The sequence below is a fragment of the Trichechus manatus genome, unplaced genomic scaffold, assembly GCF_000243295.1.
Source record: "Trichechus manatus latirostris isolate Lorelei unplaced genomic scaffold, TriManLat1.0 scaffold00008, whole genome shotgun sequence".
Lineage (NCBI taxonomy): Eukaryota > Metazoa > Chordata > Mammalia > Sirenia > Trichechidae > Trichechus > Trichechus manatus.
The window spans coordinates 12962673-12972155 of NW_004443944.1; positions in this window are offsets into that span (position 1 = coordinate 12962673).

The following is a 9483-nucleotide window of genomic DNA, read 5'->3' on the forward strand; positions in this document are numbered from 1 at the left end:
CAGGGCCTTTGCACATGCTGTTCCTTGCTCAGGGCCTTTGCGCCTGCTTTTCCCCAGCTATCTGCATGGCCACTGCCTCACTTCATTCAGTTCTGCAGAATGCTGCCTCCTCAATGAAGTCTTCCCTGACCACCTTGGCTAAAACTGGCCCCTTGTCCATTCCTTTCTATCCTCTCTTCCTGCTGTCTGTCTTTTCTTGGCACATGTCACCACTATGCAGTGTCGTCTATATTCATGTGCCTGCTCTCCATCCCCCGACTGGACTGTCGGTTCAGCGAGGCGAGTGTCCATGTCTGGTTTGCTCATTGTCGCAGCCCCGGTGCCTAGAACATTGCAGGTAGAGACAGTATTTGGTGAATGAATAAACGAATAAGCAACATAGCCAATTTGATTTTGAAAACACGAAGAAAATTCCAGTTGTATTCCAGTCCTTCCTTTCACAAAAGAAAGGCTTGCTGTTTCAGGCTGGGCACTCAGCAAAATGCAGACAAGTCGCACCTTCCCTCCCCGCATCTCTTTTCTTTTTCTCTGCCCACAGAAGGAGAAAGGCAGGCCACGCCGATTGCAGCCTCAAGAGCCAAAAGCCAATTCCCTTTGTCTCCACATCAGCTCCCCAGCTTCTAGGAAAATCCTCCCCATCTCTGAGGGCCCAGGGCATTCCCAGGCTGCCACTGGCCTCGTGGCCCAGCCCCGTTGGGCAGGCCCGGAGCAGCTGGTGGGAGCCCTGCGGAGGGCCAGGCTCCCCTGGAAGCTTGCTGTCAGCAGCTCCATGAGCTGGCAGGGACCAGCTGGGGTTCTCTCCAAATGCCTCGGGAACCTCCCTGCTGGGTCACATTCCGGCTTAGGGGACCCTGGGATTTACCAGGCCTTCGTAGCAGCCAGCGGCTGATTGGGAGCTAGCAAGATTCAGCACTTCTGAGTTGGAAAAAGCAGTGCTGGGTATTATTTTGGGAACAGTCACTCATGAGAACCTCCAAGAGAGGATTGGGGAGGCTATTAAAAGCAAGACAATGTGTTTTGAAATGAGCCAGGCCAGGGAGACACCCCGCTCCCTGCCACAACCGTAGAACTGGGAGTTCTTTCCAGATGAGGCGAACTTTTCCATCTCTTGGAAATGGGGAAAGCCTCCCCAGCTGCCCAGCCGCTGCCTTGTCCCCTCTCCCCTGCCAGCCCACCTCACTCACCTGCTCTGCCATGTGACCCGGCGAGGGTCCTGCTCAGCAGCTGTGAAGGTAGCCAGTCAGAGTCAGACCTGCTGTAACTCATTAATTCAGCAAATACTGAAAGGACTGCCAAGTAGTGTTTAGGGAGTGACTCTGGAGCCAGCGGCCTCTGTCCGTATTCACATTTGGATACTGGACATCTTGGGTCTCTGTGTCTTAGTGTCCTTACCTGTGAAATAGGGAAAATAGTGATCTTTCTCACAGAGTTGTGAGGACCAGATGAGTTAGTGAGCGAGGAGAGCTTGGGAGAGAACCACTCAGTCAACATTAGACAGGATTATTTACTCGGTGGTGTCCCTGGGTGACTCAAATGGTCAAGCACTCAGCTACTAAGCAAAAGGTTGCCGGTTTGAATTCACCTGGAGGCTCCTAGGAAGAAAGGCCTGGCCATCTACTTTTTTTTTTTTACTCTTCACAAATATAAAACAGAAGGGATATAGAGTAAGACTAATTCATGTTCAAAAGGGTTAGGAATTTTTTTTTTAATTGTACTTTAGATGAGGTTTACAGAGCAAATTAGTTTCCTATTAAACAATTAATACATATATTGTTTTGTGACATTGGTTGCCAACCCCACAACATGTCAACACTCTCCCATTCTCGACCTTGGGTTCCCCATTGCCAGCTCTCCTGTCCCCTCCTGCCTTCTCGCCCTTGCCCCTGGGCTGGTGTGCCCCTTTAGTCTTCTTTGGTTTTATGGGTCTGTCTAATCTTTGGCTGAAGGGGGAACCTCAGGAGTGACTTCAGTACTGAGTTAAAAGGGTGTCTGGGGGCTATACTCTCAGGGTTTCTCCAGTCTCTGTCAGGCCCGTAAGTCTGGTCTTTTTTTGTGTGTTAGAGTTTTGTTCTACATTTTTTTCCAGCTCTGTCCAACCCTCTATTATGATCCCAGTCAGAGCAGTCGGTGGTGTAGCTGGGCACCATCTAGTTGTGCTGGACTCAGTCTAGTGGAGGCTGTGGTAGTTGTGGTCTATTAGTCCTTTGGACTAATCTTTCCCTTGTGTCTTTGGTTTTCTTCATTCTCCCTTGCTCCAGAGGGGGTGAGAACAGTGGAGTATTAGATGGCCATCAACTTCTGACAGACCACAGCCATTGAAAACCCTGTGGACCATGGTGCTCTGAAACTCACAGGGTCACCGTGAGTTGGAATCGGCTTGATGACAACTGGCTTGGTTTTTGGTTTTATTTACTGAGAACCCTCTAGTACCAGACATTGTCCCAAGCCTTGAGTGAGACAGGCATTCTCCTATTTTCCTAGTCAAGTGGAGATGGGTCAGAACCAAGTAAACAAATGGATGAGACAGTTTCATATTCTGTTGCTCATTCAATAAACATTTTTGAGGCCAACTATATGCCAGCCATTATTCTAGGTGCTGAGGACACAGCAATGAATAAAGCAAAGGCCCTACCTTCCTTGGATTGATATTGGACAGACTAAACCCAAATAAGTATATGATTTATCTGTGTAAGTGATAAGTGTGCCATAAGAAAATAGAAGAGGGCATTGGGATTGACATTTGTGGGGTGGACTTGAGCTTTGAGGACAGAGACACTTGCTTCAGAGAAAAGGGTCATGAGAGAACTCTTTAATAGGGTGACATTTGAGCTGAGACCAAACAGATGAAAGAAGGCAGCTATTACGGATTGAATTATGTCCTCTAAAAATACGTGTTGTAAATCCTAACCTCTATGCCTGTGGTTATAATCCCATTTGGGAATGGGTTGTGTTTGTTATGTTAATAAGACAGGGTTAGTGTAGGATGTATCTTGAGTCAATCTCTTTTGAGATATAAAAGAGATTAAACAAGTGAGCAGAAGAGAAATGAGGTTAGAGAGATGCCAAGCCATGTGAAGATCGCCCAGGAGTAGAAGTTCAAAGAGATAAAGACCTTCCTCCGGAACCAACTGAGAGAGAAAGCCTTCTCCTAGAGCCAGCACCCTGAATTCAGACTTCTAGCCTCCTAAACTGTGAGAAAATAAATTTGTTTCTTAAAACCACCCACTTGTGGTATTTCTGTTATAGCAGCACTAGAGAACTAAGATAGAGCCATGAGAGAGCTTGGGACAAAGGGATCCAGGCAAAGGGGAAGAAAGGACAAAGACCACAGGTGAGACTGGGACAGGGAGAGAAGGGTAGTGTGGCTGGAGCAGAGGGAGCGAATGGGAGAGAGAAGGAAGATGAGATCAGAGAGGTGGGCAGGGGCAGGACTTAGGAGTCATTGTATGAGCTGTCGCTGCCCCGAAACTTCGCGGCTTCAATGAACAAGTGTTTTTGATCTCATAGTTTCTGTGTATCAGGCTCAGCTCAGCTGAGTGGTCCAGGGCCTTTCACTAGTCAAGTTATTGGCTGTGGCTACACTCATCTGAGGGCTTGACTGGGGCTTTTTAGTCGAGTCACATGACTGTTTGCAGGAGACCTCGGTTCCTCACCGTGTGGACCTCTCCAAAGGGCTGCTTGAGTGTCCTTATAACATGGCGGCTAGTTTCCTTCCCCACATCGAGTGATCCAAGAGAGCAAGGCAGAAACACGTGTCTTTTATGACCTAGCCTCAGAAGTCACATGCCATCATTTCCAGAATATCCTGGTGTTACACAGGTGGGCCCTATTCTAAGTGAGAGGGGATTACACAAGAGCATGAATACCATAGGGAGCATCACTGGGGTCTTCCTGGAGGCTGACTATGGCAGCCATATGAGGAATTTGGATTTTATTCTAAGAGGGATGGAAAAACTCTGAAATGGTGGATTTAGGTGATCTGGGTACTTGCATGAGAGCCGTATACAGTGGCAAGATGATAGTCATTTTAGCTACCATTATCAAGTGTTACTGCGTATCAGCACTGTGCTTAGCACTTCATAAGGCACTATGTCATTAGGTCCTCATGTCTCGCTGAGAGGTAGGTATGGCTCCATTTTACAGATAAGGAAACTGAGGCTTCTCCAAAGAAGCATTATCCAAGGCAAGACCCGGAGGCCAGTAGATGTTACCCAAGAGAGGAAAGGAAATTAGGGATGCGATGAGACAGAACAGCCTGGTGGAAGGCCCAGAAGTGAGGGCAGACATGGAGAATTTGGGGAACTCTATTTCAGCAGGGCATGCACATGGAATTCAAGGGGATTTTATAGGTCCTTGCAGGCCCTACATGGGATTTTGGACTTTATCCCAAAAGTAATCATAATCCAATGAAGGGTTTTAAGCCAGGGAGAGTGACATGGTTAGATGTCCCCTTTGGGTTCTAATGTTTAGAAAGATCGTGTTGGCTGAGCAGGAGAGAATAGACTTTTGGGGAGGAATGGGAGAGAAGCAGAGAGAGTGGCGAGGAGCTGGCGGGTCACCAGGAGGGCGATGGGGGTGCCCGGCAAGGCTGCAGGTGTGAGGAGGAAGAGGTGGATTTTGAGGAGGGACAATGTTCAAGCCTGGGAGATTTGTAGGATGTCGTAGGATGTGGCAGTGGAAGGAGAGGAAAGAGTCCAGGATGGCAGCCCCCAGGTTCCTAGCTGAGGCACCTGGGAGGATAGGTGTGCATAGGCTCATCTCCGAGGCCCCCGGGCAGAGCTCAGCAGGCTGTGCACTGGTCACCCTCTGTGGCCGTCCCCAGAATTTACAGCCCATACACGCAGTTCCTGCTGCGGCTGTGGTTCACTGCTGCTCCCCCAGCATTGCTGTGGCCTTGTCATCCAAGTCGGAAGCTCCTTGAAGGCAAGGACCATGTCTTATTTTTCTGCCTCCTAAACCCTCATCCCCAGTACAGAGCCAGGTTTGTGGGATAAGTCTGGGGAATGAGTAGATATTTGATGGGGAGCTTCTCAGAGCAATTGAGATGGTGGTTGAGAGGCAGTATCACCTAGTGGTTACAAACATGAACTTTAGAGCCAGGTGGCTGGGTTCAAATCCCACCTTTGCCACCAACTGGCTGTGCAACCTTGGATAAGCTACATAACCTCTCTGTGCTATGGTTTCCTTCTCTGTAAAATGATCATCATAGGCTTGTTGTAAGGACCCCATGAATGACTGCCTGCCATGTAGTAAGTGCTCGATAAATATCCACGGTTATTATCGATGGACAGTAGACCTCACAATTCGGGTGTTCATGCACCTGTGTTGGTCCCACTTTCTGTGTTCGAGACATGTGGAGATCCAGACCAAACCTCAGCTGCCATCTACTTTTCAGCCAGGAAAGGGTCGATGGTCAAGGTGCCTGACAGGCGGAGATGACACTTAGGTTATTAATGCAGCAAGAGGACCCTGAGTGCCTGCAGCTAAGCAGCCCAAGTTCTTTTAAATATCCCTGGTGTTGAATCAATTGTTTGGGGCAGCACCTGTAAGTGGTGTCTCAGCAGAAATATCTGCGTTTCTTATTTACGAGGCTGTCCGAGGGACGAGAGTCTAATAAAAGGCTTCCCCGGTGACTCAAGGGCTCCTTCAGCCCAGATGTCTTTCACTCTCCCTGGACCTTGCTTCCTGTAGCCACCTGGGCTCCTTCTATTTGCTTTGATTCAGGCCCTCGCTTGCTTTTTCCTCACATGCTGGCACACTCCCATCCCAGCTGAGGGCCTCTATTTTTGGGAGTTTTCGTGGATAATTTAGTGGGCGGAAGCTCCCCACCCACCCCCCTCAGAGCATCCCTTAAAAAAGGGAGAGTGCCTGAGAGAGTGAAAAACAGTGGGTGGCTCAGTTCAAAAGGACAGAATATTTCTTGCCCTGGCACTGTGAGAGGAAAGAAATTGTCTGAAGAGCAGAAGAACGGCTAAACTAAGAAGCTGAGAGTTGCAACCCAGAAGGGCAAATTAGGTGACTCAGCTTCAACTCCCCCCCACCCCGGTCCCAGCCCTGCTAGTATTAATGTGCTTTAAAAGGGAAAAACGCTTAACTGTGACAAACAGTGGGCTCTATAAAAAAGGGGCTAATGCTGATTCTACTGAGTTCCAAAAGGCGGCCCCCGCTCCGAAGCACTGGGCACCTGTGGAGATAGGGCCTCGCCTCAGAGGCCTGCGCTTGGGTGGGACCGAGTCTAAAATTATCCCCGATAATGAGTCTGGCAGAGGAGGGCCCAGCAAGCTAGTTTCCTGCCTCGCTGTTGGCCTCTGAGGCCTCGGCTCCCAGCAAGGCTTCTGGGAGGCAGGGGCTGCGGTTCCAAGAACATGGGCTTTGTTTCCAAACAGTTGGGTTCACATCTGGGCTGGCCACTTCAATGACTGTGTGAACTTGAGCAGGTCCCATCAGTCCACGGAGCCTCAGTTTGCTTATCCACAAATGGGGCTCACAGCAGCGAGCTTGGGAGGCTGAAATGAACTAGACCTTGCCAAGAGCCTTCTTCTGCCCAGGATGTGGATGTTGTTTAATCAAGGGAGGCCTGGAGGTCAAGAAGGAGCCCTGGTGGTGCAAACGGTTAAGCACTCAACTACTTGCCAAAAGGTTGGCGGTTTGAACCTACCCATAGGTGCCTTGGAAGACAGGCCTGGCGATCTGCTTCCGAAAAGTCACAGCCTTGAAAACCCTGCGGAGCAGTTCTGCTCTGCACACGTGGGGTCCCCACAAGTCCGTCTCGAAGGCAACTAACACAACAACAGAGGTCAAGAGCATGAATCGCAGATTCACGGTCTTAATCCGTCGTCGGAGGAAGGTTTTTACACAGATCCAAAAACCAAACCCCCTGCCGTGGACTCGATTCCGACCTATAGCGACCCTAAAGGACAGAGTAGGGTTTCCAAGGCTATAAATCTTTATGGAAGCAGACTGCCACATCTTTCTTCTGTGGAGCAGCTGGTAGGTTCGAACTGCTGACCTTTAGGTTAGTAGCAGAGCACTTTAACCACTTCGCTACCAGGGCTCCACATGTATATACATACACACACACATATATATATACATATACACACACATACATATATGTATACATATCCAGCACTTACTGTATGCGTTACTGTTCTTAGCACTTCAATGCTTAGACTCGTTTAGTCCTTAATCAACTCTGTGAGGGAGGCATTAATAGTGTCCCCATTCTACAGACTGGGTAAGTAAGTACATGGCAGAGCCAGGAACCTGCTTCCAGAGTCAGCACTTTACACTGCCTCTGAGGTCATCTGGCCCAGCACCGTCCAACAGAACTTTCTGCAATGATGGACATGTCCTACTCAGCACTGTCCGATTTGGTGGCCACTAGACACATGCGGCTTTTGAGCTGAAATGTGGCTTGTGCAACAGAAGAACTGAATTTTAAGTTCTATTGAATTGTAATTAGTTTAAATTTGAATAGCCCCATGTAGCTAGTGGCTACCATATTGGATAGGCAGGTCTAACCCTTCCCAGTCTCAGGGTTTTACTTGGCAGGGTGGCTGTGAGCATTAGAAGGAATTTATAGCTGACCGAAACTCAGTGTCTGGCACATAGCAGGTGCTGAGTTAGGGGCTGGTCTCCACAGTATTAAGTACAGTGACTGTCTTCAGAAGACAATGGTTTGTAGGCTCCCCTGCTGTCTGGTTAGCAGCAAAAGCAAGCTGAGTGCCCAAGTTTCATTCATGCCTAGAATGACCAACTCCTCCTGGCTTGCCCAGGACTTTCCCAGTTCAAAAACTGAAAGTTCCACATCTCGGACACGCCCTTAGTCCCAGACAAACCAGGATGGCTGGTCACCATGTTTGTGCCTCAAGAGATGGGATGACGAGTCCTCAGGAAGCAAGGCTTCCCCAGTAGGCTCCATTGAAAAGAGTCCTTCCCAGTCCTTACAGCCCGCTTGCCACTGTTTGTCCAGTGAACCAACAAGCAAGCCACTTCCCCTCTACATGCCTCAGTTTCCCCTTTTGGAATGTGGGGAAGAAGGATCTTCTGCTTGCAGGATGGCTGCAAAACATTCAAGGTGAGGTCATACAGGACTTGGCACACAGTAGGTAGACAGATAATGGCTGCTCTTTCGGGAACAGAGTTACTTAAGCCCAACTGTTGGAGGCCACCTCGGTTGAGGCAGGCTTCCAGGGGAGTCCTGTGGGGGAAGGGGCTGTCTCAGACTTGGTGCCATTTGCTCTTTGTGGGGCAGCATCTCCAGCAGGACTGGTCCCATCTGAGAGCCCAGTAAGGGTACTGAGGGCCGAGGCGTGGAAACCAGAGAGATCCCACGGATGTGAGCCAACTCCCTCTCAATGCCTCTTTAAGCTCAAGTCTCTCTGTGAGAAAGTGAGGGGAGGGGGGATGATGAGTCACCAGGCTTGGTTGCTACCCACAGTTTTATCAGAGCTCACAACAGTATCTGAAATGTCCATTTTCAAAGAGGGCTTTATGTCAGGCCCGGATTTCCCACCCTGCAGGCAGGTGAAGATGCAAATCTAGCCTAAGTCCAGACAAATTGCCTAGACACTATGCCTGCCCTTCTCCCCACTGGCCTGCGGGGTCTGGGCCTATTGATGAGAACCTCGCGTGGCGTCGCACGGACAGGCTTCTAGAGCCCTCTGCAGAGTTCACGACATCCCTTTATTTTCCTGTTTATTCGGAGCATGTGTAAACACATGGGTTGCCTGGTTTCTGCGTCTCTTTGGCCATTTCAGTATTGCTGGAGTCTCTGAGCACCGCTGGAAACCTTGATTTTCTAAATGAATCTAAAAATAAACTCCTCCAAAAAAAAATATCTTGAAGTTGGAGAGTTGACACAGGCACCGTTATTTATTTCTTTTCCTTCCTCCTCCTCCGATTCACTATCCCTGAAAACAAAAATCTGGGCAGCTAGAGGCCTGGAGGGAGTGGGGACGGCCCCTGGGTCAAGGCTCAGGGCCCCCACAACCTGGGGCGTTGGGGTGAACCCTGGGCAGCTTGCTCTGCGGGGCGCCCGCTTGGAAAACCAGGCGACTGGGAGTCCTGGGCAGGATTTAAGCAAGGGGGCTGCGGGCACCGCTTGCAAGGGGCCGCCTGTGGCTTTGCGCGCCCGCGCGCCCCCACCCCGGGCCCTCGCGTCGTCTGCCTCGCTCCCTCTCTCTCCTTGACTTTCTCGCGAACAATCAGGGACTTGTGCTGGCGGCCGAGGGAGCCACGGAGCTGGCTGGCCGCGGAGGAGGCGACGTCATGGATTCCTGAGTGTGAAGTTTGCAGGAAAGCCCTTCGTTTTGGAGATGGATGGGATCCAGCGGTTTCCATGGCGCTGGGTAAACAGGAGGAAACAGTGAGGGAATCCCGTTATTTTACTGCATTGAAAGCCTATAAACACCGAGCGCGGGGAAGGAAGTCGCGTTGCCTCTCGAGAAAGCCGAGCGCCGAGCCCCGACCCCGCCGCCG